Source organism: Amblyomma mixtum, chromosome 2, assembly GCF_055824585.1.
Source record: "Amblyomma mixtum isolate Tamu chromosome 2, ASM5582458v1, whole genome shotgun sequence".
Lineage (NCBI taxonomy): Eukaryota > Metazoa > Arthropoda > Arachnida > Ixodida > Ixodidae > Amblyomma > Amblyomma mixtum.
The window spans coordinates 257,816,002-257,828,142 of NC_143013.1; the positions used below are offsets into that span (position 1 = coordinate 257,816,002).

At 48.3% G+C, this 12,141-nt stretch overlaps 1 long non-coding RNA gene across 1 annotated transcript in view; it reads right to left on the minus strand.

Moving 5' to 3' along the window:
* LOC149363662 (uncharacterized) overlaps positions 1-12,141 on the minus strand; it is a 123,677-nt gene that overhangs the window by 26,212 nt on the left and 85,324 nt on the right. The window lies entirely within an intron of this gene.

A 12,141-nucleotide genomic window follows, 5' to 3' on the forward strand; every position in this document is an offset into this window, starting at 1 on the left:
GCAAATTTTTACTGAAATGTGCGGCAAGCCGATTAAATATAATTACAAGCCCGGCAGGCAGAGAAAAACATTATATCTGATAGCACAGCTGAAAGTGAAAATCTGTAAGCACACGAGAAGTTATTGGATACAAGCTCTGCAGGCAGAGGAAAAATTGTATCTGATCGCATAGCTGCAAGTGTAAATCTGTAAGCACATGAACAGTCATATGAGGTCGTCGACAGAGAGTGATAGAGAGGCACTTCGCACTTTAGCTGGGGATGTTAGCCTGCCTTTGCTCGTGACTTGCTTTTCCAAGTGATTAATAAGCGAGAAGATACACTCACACAAATATTTTCACGGGCTGTACGCAGACACAGGTTAGACTTGTACCCATAAGAAAACTTGCTAGTGCCTTCGTCCCATGTAAAGCCCCGCGGAGCTGCCCAAAAGTCCAAGAACGTTTTGAACATTCATGCATGAGCCTGTACGCAGTCGCAGTGCTATCATGGAACACCTCTGAGATGGCGCACACTGACAGCATATCGAGGTCATTTTGCACATTATTTGCGTACCGGGTTCAACCCAAAGCTCAGCCAGTCTCTATTATTAAAGAGCGGTTTGCGTAAGCTAAGTTAAATTCAATCCATCTCAGGCGAGGGCGACCATGCAAGGCAATACAGCACGCGGACGTCACACTCAGAACCATAACGACGAAGAGACCCGTACAGTTGCTGGGGTAGATTTGGAATAAGGGAGTATCTGAGAAAGCTGTATAGCTCTCCTTTGTAGCCGTATGGCTGCGCTCGGGTGGATGCCAATGAGTAATTACTCCCTTATTACAGTTGCTGGGCATAGCATGCACCATGGGTACGCTGTGAACTTCACACTGTAGTAAAAGTGCGTCTTATCCCGTCGCTCTTATATAAAAATGGGAGGGGGTATAAGTTCAGTCGAGCAAATGTGCGCTGCTTTAGCAACAACCTCAGCGTGGACGCTGTCTACTGTTCTGCACAGAGCAACCACTGGCACACAACGGTGTTCCGCAATCCACGGAACTCCTTGTTCTGCCGTTGTTCTTCGTAATCATTGTGATTTGAAAACCAATTTATTGCATTATTATTTTTAGATATAGTATTAGTAGTAGTAGTAGCAGCAGAAGTTGCAGTAGTAGTGGTACTGGTGGTAGCAGTAATAGTAGTAGTAAGACAAAGAAGCTACGGTTACAGTTTGGTTTGTTCAGTTTTCTTTTTTTTTTTCACGTGGACGAGTGCCGCGAAGTGTGGTCAGGTTCTTGGCAGCAGTGGTACCGGCTTTATGCACTAATATTTTTGCATTTTCTTTAGTGCACTAGATGGATAACTAGCGAAAAAGCCGTCACTCGTCATATTGCAGCCTCGGAGTAACTCGGGTAAGCTCGGAGGAGCGTCGCGCCAGCTGCAGCCAATGGGAGGAAGCTCGAGTATAGCTCATGCAAACTCGGAAGAGCGTCGCGCCGGCTGCAGCTAATGGGAGGAAGCTCGGGTATAGCTCGTGTAAACTCAAGAGCGTCGCGCCAGCTGCAGCCAATAGGAGGAAGCTCGGGTATAGCTCGTGTAAACTCGGAAGAGCGTCGCGCCAGCTGCAGCCAATAGGAGGAAGCTCGGGTATAGCTCTTGTAAACTCGGAAGAGCGTCGCACCAGCTGCAGCCAATGGGAGGTAGCTCAGGTATAGCTCGTGTAAACTCGGAAGAGCGTTGCGCCAGCTGCAGCCGAGTGGAGAGAGGGTGTGAAGATGAAGGGAGAGAGACGCGGTTGCGTGTACATGCAGATGCCAGAAAGAAGAAGCGAAAGATGGAGTCGCCGGAGAAACGTGCCATGTTTACTGAGGAGAAGAAGAAGAAAATGCAGTAGAGCGGCTAGTACACGTTGCTTCCCCCCTGTGCATTTTGCCGTGAGCCTGAATCTATCGATCATTTTTGGCTCCATTGTCGTCGTTTCACCTCTTTGAGAAGAAGACTGCTGGAGTTGCCCTTACAGCAACTTGGCCTTAGTTTGAGCAGCCCACACTTGCTATCATTTGGTGCCACCACGCTTGGGTTCAGCCGCAGATCTGTTTGTGACGCTGTTCAAAATTTCTTGCTGGAATCTCATCGACTACCTTGCTAAAGCTTTCAGTATTTTCTTTTTATGCTTCATTATTTTTCGAATTATTCTCTCTTTTCTCTCTTTCACTCTCTCTCCAATCCAAACTCCTTCATATATATATATATATATATATATATATATATATATATATATATATATATATATATATATATATTTATGATTATTATTATTATTTATAACTATTGTTTTTTTTTAATTTTTATTTTTTCTTCATCCTCACCCTGCCCTTCTTGTGGTAGACTCCCCCGGTGTTCCTCTCCCGTGTGCTTTTCTTTTGCCTTTACTGTGTACAGGTGAATACCAACCTTTACCTCCCGATTCTTGGCCGATCCCCCAGAGTGGGTATGTGCCATTCTATCATAGGCTACAACAACTTCAGAGACCGCCGAACACAGGGGTCGACGACTCGAATCGCAACGAGCAGCTCAGGCGGCTTAACGCAAAAGGAAAGCCGAGGAATGACTGAAGAACATTTGTGTGCAAGTGGAATTTCCAAGCATATAAAAAGTTAAAGGAAAATAAACAAATATAAACAACTGCAAACGTGCTGGCCCAGCTATGTCGTATTTAGTATAACCAGGCAAATCGGGGGCAATTTTCTTTGTTCCCATTCTCTTTGACGACGTTGAATAAGCGCAAATAAAAATTAGTGAATGGCGACCATGGACTGTTCACGAGAACTGCACACAGATAAAAGACAAAAAAATCATTAATAAATCAAGCAACAGGACACTGCACACGATAAAAGAAGAGACGTAGGCAATAAAGACGACCATGATCGTATAGCGTAAACACTCTGCGGGGCGAGAGAGGGGGAAAAAAGAGACAAAACAGTTGTGCACGAATGAGAAAGGCGGGTAAGGAAATGTGAAAAGCCATTCCGGATCAAAATAAGAAGATACAAGAGCGGAAGGCATTTTTCTGAATGACCCTAATGACCCAGACGACAGTGCGACGCACATAAATAAGGATAAAAAGCTCGGATAGCGTACGAGCGAAACAGGCAGCCAAAGAAGTTAATGGCACAGAAAAAAATACGGCAAATTAGGCTCTGAGACAGCGCGGGATCGTGAAAAAATAACTGAAAAGCTGAGAGGTACGAAGCAGGCAGACAGCGTATAGAAGACATGCACTGAAAACTTAAGCCCACCCCTTATACGAAAAAAAAAATAGACGACCAACGAGGGAACAACAAAAGAAATGAAAGAAATCGACAAGAAACTTCCGTCAGCTTTTCCTCGTCGCACGATAACGCCCTTTACTTCCGTCGGTCACTGATTTGGTCTATTTTCTATGATAGTAGCTCTTTTAGTCGTCTACTTACCATGTTTACTAGTTTTTATTTTAACAAGACCAAGCAACCCAATCTAATTAAGCGGCAGTGAACAGAAGAGGAACTAAGATAAAGGTACGTTAATGCTCATGACGTTTTGAAAAAAAAAATGTGTCTAGAATACCGGTGCCTGGAAAAATCTGAACGGCAAGTACAGTCAGGGACAAAAGTCTCTGGACCGCGTGCTCCTTATTAGTCGGTGACTGGAGACCACACTGGAGCAGGTGATAGTCCAAATCCTGTTCTTTCAGTCTCCAGTAGGAGTGTGGCCTCCAGCCTGCGGCTAGTAATAGAGCTATCGGCTTATTTTAAGGAGCACGCGGTCCGGAGACTTTTGTCCCCCACTGTACGCACCCCGCACCCCGAGCCCAAACAACGAACAATCCCCTCCTTACAGCATAGGGACCAAGGACCGTCTCTTTCCCTTTCCCGCACTAGAGTTGGCTGTAGAGCCACAGAAAGTTGACGGGTAGCACTGGAGTACAGAGTATGGTGAGAGGATTTATTTTAACATATTCGAAAAACTCGCAAGAAATATCACCGTTGACAGTTGATTCTTTTGTTTACCTGAAAAGCCTACGCAGGCATTGAATTGTTTCATGAGTACCAAAAATTGTAAGGGACACTTAAGCTCCGCCTTTGGGGTATAACGCGATAGGGTAATTGATTCCCATATATGCAGAATTGGTCACTCTCCACTTGACATTCATAGGTCCCTGGGAGTACTAATACCACTTCTGAGGCAGTGGCGCAGTGGTGCAGCGGTTAAGCGATGCTCCACTGCCCTGCGAAGACAGCTAGGCTGCCACCGGTTTGCTTGTGCGGCCAAGGATGCTCTGCCGCCTGCCATAGTGGGCAGTTTGCTCACTATCCGGTGGGAAGGTTGTGATGACGCCATAAGGTCACGTGACCTAGGTGGCCCATCTACCTAGGTCGCTCTCTGGGCGCCTCCTGCTCGTGATTTCTCGCTCACAACACGACGCCGGCAACGCCGACATTGGATTTTAAGGCGAAAGCCTTTAATGGCTCATGCTCCCAGTGTCCGTCCGTGTGCTGGAATTCGTGCCAACTGTGGCTTCTCCTCCGCGCAGCGGCGCCACCTCCTCCTCTCCTTGCAACCGGCTCGCCGGTGGGGGGCGGAGCTGTGCATAGCAACCGTGACGTCACACAGTAGCGGTAGAACGAGCGCGCGCGCGTCGGCAGTGGCAGCTGCACCGCCGCTCCTTCGCCAGATGTCTCGTTGCAGTCGAGTGAATGAGACGCATGGCTCCGAAGCGGCCTGGTGATTCCGCGCCAAGTGGTTCGGGGAAGCGGCAATGGGTTGGCCACACGGCTTTTGTCAAGCACATTTTAGAATTTCCAAAGTGTCTTCGGTAATTGTTCTGGACAACGGGGCATTTAACGGGTTGGCGTTAAAAGTGCAGAAGTGATTTGTCTTTCTTATGAGTTAAGATGTGCTGCCCGAAAAGTGTCATCCATAGGTGAACAACCGCGAAGCGGACGTTAAAGGGACACTGAGGAGAAATTGAAGTTGACTTACATCGGCAGAATACCAGCTCCTGATTACAAAAACGCCATTCATACTGACAACAAAGCTCTTGTAACGTAGAAAAGAGCAAGAACCAAAATACAGGTATCGCCGCCACAGGCCAAACTCGCAAGTACAAGCTTCATGGCGTCATAGAACAAAACAGTGTTGCTAGAACCAATAGTTATAGCAACACTAGGACACGAGAATCTACGAATCACTGAGGCGCTGCAAATGCATGCGCAAATCTCCTTGACGTCGCCAGATGGCGCCACGTACCCGATAGCTACGCGCGCTCCTGCAGCGCCGGGACCAATCAGCGCTTGCTCTCAGCGGTATGGGGGCTCCCGGTGTTCCGCTAACGGTAACAAGGTACACGGTATGCTAAAGGCGTCTTTTTGCGAGAACTTCGTTGACGACTTCGAGTACGGGATCCATTCTAACGCTGGCAAAACACCGGTGCAAATCTAAACGAAGCGACGGCCGCAATAGCCGATAGATGCCTTCAACGTGCGGCCGGCGGTAGCTTTCTTTTCGGCTGCTGCTGGGCCGCACTGCTGGCCGCAAGAAATCACGGAGTCTGCGTTACGTCATGTGAATGTCATGTTTCACGTCACTTAGTTCTGTGTCGTCATAGCAGAATCCCAAGTTTGAATCAGAACGGCGGGAAAAACTATTTCAACTTCGAATCCAAATTTCTTAGAAATAAATGCATCTTTCGCTGCCGGCCAAGTGGCAACAAAGCCATGAAATGCCGAAATATCGGATTTTGCTATAAAAAAAATATTAATAGAGCTCTCCTCAGTGTCCCTTTAAAAACGAGCTGAGACGACGTTCTAGAAGTGTAGATGTATACGTCTGTTCACGAGTGCGTTTGCGTGTCCTTGCCAGTTTCTTTGGTTCAGAAGCGCGCAATCTACAGCAGAGCGATGATTAGTAGCCACCCATTTTTGACCCGAAGACAAGACTGGAGTTATCGGGAACCGCGTCACGACAAGGTCTTTCCGCGGTGTTTGTATATACTCGACGCGCATGCGCAGTCGATCGTCCGTTCATTACATTTACTATCAATCACTCACAATTCTTTTATTCCATCCTTTCCGTCAATCGCTCTCTCACTCACTCACTCACTCACTCACTCACTCACTCACTCACTCACTCGCTCGCTCAGTTTCGTGGAGCTACAGAATGGAGAGGCGAGAACTAAATCGTAATCGATAGCCACCGAAAACGAGACGGAGTGAGAAGTTGGCGAAGTTTCAAAAGTTACTGCGTCTGCAGCTGGCGCCAAGAAGCAGTAATTTAGAGCTCAGGAGTTTTGGACGCCACAGGGGGAGGCATCTGTCCCGCAGTAGACTGAATTAAACTGATGATCGGTATCTGCTCACGCAGAAGTTGCTTACTCAGCCACTCGATCACTTTTTCGGTGTGTGACATTTTGTACACTCTCTGGCGTGCTTTCTCGTTCACTGACTCATTCGCCCTCTAACTTATGCCTTTCCAGCTTTCTCACACTTGCACAAAGAAACAAAACAGGCATTCTTGGTGGATCGTTTGAATGCGTCAGCAGTCAAACGTTTGTTGTGCCCAAGGTTAGCGCGCTGAAGTTGGTTACGTCCGAGGAAACATACTGAGGTTCGTCACATCCGAGATTAACACACGAAAGGAGATTAACACACGAATATTCGAAGTGGCATATTAAGGTTCGTTATACCCGAGGTACTACACTAAGTTCGTATAGTTCGTATACTAGGTTCTTTCTTATCCCGGTAGGCAGGTGGCAGTCTGACCACCGTGGTAGGTGGGCTACCAACACTGGCCACTGTCACTGGCTACTGACACTGTCACTGGCTACCGACAGATGGCGCTCGCCATTTCTGCCTGCATGTAAATAAATCTGCAGTGGAAGTTAGCAAAAAGCGATTGGAGGATTGGTGGCTGAAAAGCAGAGGTGTGGCATAAGGTTAGAATTGTAGGGAACCGTAGGTAAAGATGATGGTGAATCTTAATGAGAATTGCCAACACAGTAAACAAAAAAAATAAAGAAAGAAAAGCTGAGCATGGTGGCAATTTCCACCACCCCTTTTCAAAGGGGGCGCTCCTATCCATCCATCCATCCATGCACAGGCCCTTCTAATGCTAACGCATTAATTATGCGCACATTAGTACGAACAGCATTCCTCCTATGACCCCCACAAAGCGTCGTAGCCTTTTCTCCGACGTCTTTAGCGATCACGCTTGGTGACGCCGTCATGATGCACCACTTATAGCTTCCACCAAGCTTTCACGGGCCAGGGGACGACAAGGGTATCGTATAAAGGAACCGACTATTGCTGTGCTCCAGGTCCACCAATATGGCGGCCAATGTGCCGGCTCCGCAAGCCACCTACAGCTGCGCCATCCGGCGGGAACCTCGAACAAAAAGCCTGCAGGAAGGCGTTGTGGCACGAAAGACAAGCTAAGCTATATTGAGCGTGCGGCCACAGAGAAATGCTCTGACCTTGAAGTTCAAGTCTATCTCAGTCGTGTCGACCAAGCATTGAGGGCTACGTGAAGCCACAAATAAAAATCACTCTATCCACTAGAGGGCACCGGTGGCTCTGTTCTTTCTTTGATGAGGTCGCCGAGGGCGGGAAAAGAGGAAGATGTAGGGAAACGAAAGAAAAGGGAACAGAAGACGAAGAACCGGAGACAGTCCGTGAGGTGAGGTAGCAAACGCCGGAAGCACGTGGCCGGAACCGGGGCTAAGTGAAAGGAAATGATGACCCGGCTATCCCGGAAAAGCACGAGCCGCTATTGAGAGAAAAAAGTAGACATAGCGAGAGGGCTTTGCACACAAAAGGCCGACCCTAGGGAGAGCGTCGTAATCTTGGAAGGAGCATAAACAGGATGGAAAGAAGAAAAAGGCAACAAGGAGGTGATAAAGAGAGGACCCCAGAGAGAGTAGGGCTGGAGATAAGAAATAAAATAAATATAAGGAAGCGAACCGAGCAACGACTGAGCTGCAGCTTGAGGAAAGTAAGAAGAACGAAATGAAAAAGAATAAAGCAAAACGAGAAGTCTCGACCGTTTTTCTTTGTCTCGCTGAAGCGCGAAAAGGCGTCTTAAATGGCCATGTCGTAATCGCAAATGAATCTAAAGGCAAGGCCACTCGGCGACTATTGTCCCTTCGCTGCTAGGGCCGTTAAAAGGAACAGCACTGATGAAAGCTGGAGATTGCCATTTCTTTACTTTTATGTCGGTGTGCCCGTAATAAATTTGAGCTAGAAAGATCAGCAAATTATGTTTCTGCTGAAGGTCATGCACGTGTGCTTTGCGATTTCAGTGCACATTAAAGAACTCCACGTGGGGGATGGTAATCTGGAGCTCTCCTCTACGGCGTCACTTATGTAGTCGGTGTGCAGCTTAGAGAAGTTAAACACGACATACCATACCATACGTTACCGTACTGTACCTACCGTACCGTATCTACCGTACCGTACCTACCGTACCGTACCTACCATACCTACCTACCGTACCATACCTACCGTACCTAATGTCCCTGTATGAGCTTTGCTTTAACCGTACCGTACCTACCGTACCTACCTTCCGTACCATACCATACCGCACCATACCGTACCATACCGTACCGTACCATACCATCCACCTCTATCCGACACCATACGTTTCTAGTGCCAGGGCCGGTTTCTTCGTGACTCATTGTGAAGACGCTCGACGTAGCGGGTTCATATCGTAGGAGAGGCAAGCTACGGCCATCCGGCTAAGCTGGCGAAAGGGCAAACCTTTTACGAATCGCAGCGATTACCTATATAAAATAGCTTAGGACTGTCATTCTGCACCATGTACGACGGCTGAATAACAGGAGGGCATGTATATATTGTTGTTCTTTGAAATATTGTGTGCAGTTGTATCATGTGAGCAATGAAGTACGCCACCGACTTATCTTTTTTTTTTTCGCTGTCTTTTTTTCCGCTGCTGCTGTTTGTTGCCACACAAAGCACCAAAAATGACTTAAACATGCTCATATATATCCCTTGGCAAGAAATGAAAGGAATGAATTGTTATTTCTAAATACTATTAGAAAATAAACTTTATGGTATAGGGAGGCCGCGGCTTGCCAAGAACTGTGCCTCTTGGAGATTAATCAGCGATTTCTGCACATGCGTTTGTCATACTGTGGACGTAACTATGATGGGGAGTGATGATGAAGATTTCATGGGGAAGGGAAAACAATAAAAGGAGACAAAGGATAAGAGGAAAAGAGAAAGCGAGGGAAGAAAAGATGCAGCATGAATCGAAAGTAAGTAAAGGCGTACAGTGGCTGCCTTCAGGTTGCTGTTGGAAATCTATAGTTTGATTGACACGAGAATGAAGCGCTCAGGAACTGTCAACTCTTTGGCAGGCATGCGTAACAGAATCAGCATAACCGGTTGCATCGGCTATTCAGTGCAAACGAAATAAAGCACGCCTAAATATCCTTCACATTTTCACAGCTGTCGTGTCGCAACTCAAGCAACAAGGAATACTATGCTGGCAGATTTCTTTTAAAGTGGTGATATTAGAAGCCCCCATGGGCCAGAATGCGTCGTCGGTCATGAAATTCGCCCATTGGCTGGTGGGAAATGACGTCACCACACCGGAGTAATCTGGTTGGCTGGAGAGAAGTGATGTTGCCACACCGGAGTATTCTCATTGGCTGGCCGGAAGTGACGTCACCACACCGGAGTATTTGCATTGGCTGGCGGGAAGTGACGTCACTACACCGGAACATTCCCATTCGCCCGAAAGAAGTGACGTCACCAGACCAGGAAGTGGCATCCTTTCGGTATACACATCAACAGCTGCTGATGCTGCCGCACTGCCAACGCATAATGAATGGGGTGTGCGGGCGAATTTTTTGCCCTATAGGCGACTACGATTGCTTAAGGCCCAACTCCAATCCCACTTCCGAGGCGTCGCGCAGCGCGCCGGCGCGCTGAGCGCCGCGCCGCGTCGGGCGTCGAGAGAGGTGCACATCTCCATTCTCCGGGAACAGGCTCGCGCCGCTCGCGTCTGGGTTGATGTTGCTAAAAGCAGTTCGACACCCAAGAGTGGTGAGAGGTAGTAATTCGAGTAAATAAATGATTTTAAAACGCGTAGAATGTATTTGGTACACAAATAATTAAGCACGCCTTTTCACTGTGATGCTGTATCGCAAAACCCGCAGCGCCATCGACACTCGCTCACTCTGTGCTCGCGTGCGGCGCGCGCGGCGCCGCGCGCCGCGCGCCAAATATCTGGCAGGGACAGATCGGAGCGTCAGCGCACGCGCTGCTCGCGTCTGACGCCGCGCGCATGCGCAGACTGGTTCTGGCTGACGCCTGTGACGCCTGGCGCGCGGTGACGCGCGGCGCGACGCCTCGGAAGTGAGATTGGAGTTGGGCCTTTAGGCTCTGACTCACACTTCCCTACGTGGTAATGACAGCGTACATGCTACCGCTAGATGTTTCACGGACCGAGCGCTTGGTTAGGAAGGTGGTGACAAACGTGAGCTTCTAAACTTACAGAAAATTGTTACAATACTACTGACTACAAAGAACTAAATATCATGCAAGACTCTCTCCACGATCAGGGAAGTGGGCTTGCAAACAGCTACAGACTGATACCTTCCCACACCCAACACTTATGAGTAAGATGTGCCCGACACGCCTCACAGCCACTTTTAACACATGTGGGGAGAAAGCTATATTATGTGATGATATGGCTATTCCAAGACAATTTACAGTCTATACAACTACACTCGAGCTTTGGGACGCCGTGCTGATCGGCTCGGACCCCACTGTCTAGGCGAGAATTGTGGATTAGGCCGGAGTGCGGCAAAGGACCCAACCACGGCGATGATTCCCAATAAAAATTATTTATCTCTCCCCCCCCCCCCCCCCCGACCTGTATATACGTTATAGTGTATGTAAATAGATTGCTTGTACATTGTACCTCTCTCCCACCCGCGATACATTAGTGGTGCGGGAGAGTCCCAACCTAGGGTCTCAATCTATTCTGTCTGTACCTCTCTCCCTTTCTCTTTTCCTGTCCCCTCACCTCTTTGAATTCATCTCCGCAGTGCGCTTGCTATCCCTTTATTTCCGCTGTCCGAGCTCAGGTGCTTCCCGTAGCGACGGCAGATGCCGGGGCTAGCAGAAATCTTTTCCTTCCTTTTATCATTATATTTTAAATAAACCGCTACTACTTGCTACTCTCTCTCCAGGCGTTTTGGTTTCAGCCAAACGGGTCGGCTATTATTGATTTTAGTTGAAAAATACTTTTTAGTTCGTCACCTATCTTCTCACTTGTTCCTGCCTTGAAACAGCCGTGCTTTCAGCCAGTAACTGTCCACGGGACGCTGACGCGTGCCGGCATCCGTTTGGCGAGGTTTTCCCCGCCAGTAAGCGTGCGCAAACAACGCACTTACCCAGCTGTCTTCTACTTCGTTGTTTCGCAGGGGGCGCCACTGAACCTGGATTCAATTAGTGGCTAGCTGATGCTGCACCCTGTGGTATGCACACACTGCCGCTTCAGCTGGGCGCCCTCGTTTATTTGCTCCTTACCGCCAGTTCCGGTTCGCTCACCGCCGTAGCGGCTCAGTGACTGTGGTGTTTTGCTATTACCCCGAGGTCCTGGGTTCGATGCCGCCCGCGGTGCACCCTCGCTTGGACGGAAGCAAAAAGCGAAAACGTTCGTAGGTTGATATGTAAGCAAACAACAACAAGAACAAATTCAGGGGGCACTAGGGCTGCAAAGCGAAAGCCTTTCCTGGCGCACTGTTTGGCATTGACTGCGAGACTTTGTGCTGTACTAGTGCTTTATTTGACTACACACTTTGACTACACATTACAACTACACACTTTGACTGCTTCTTTAGCACGACTCTCTCTCTGCTTCGATGAGTTCGGTTATATCCGTGGCTCTGTTCGCAGTAATGAGGTGTGTAATGTGGTCACCCACGGACGCCTTATGCCCCCTGTCGGAGCGGACGACAACTATTTTAGTAGTTGTCGTCTGCTCCAAAAGGGGGCGTCAGGCATCCGTGGGTGACCTCATTACTTCGAATCCGCGCAATCTGACGTTGTAGCCATTTCGACCAACCGAAAAGCGTGACACCGCTGCTGAGAGTCTT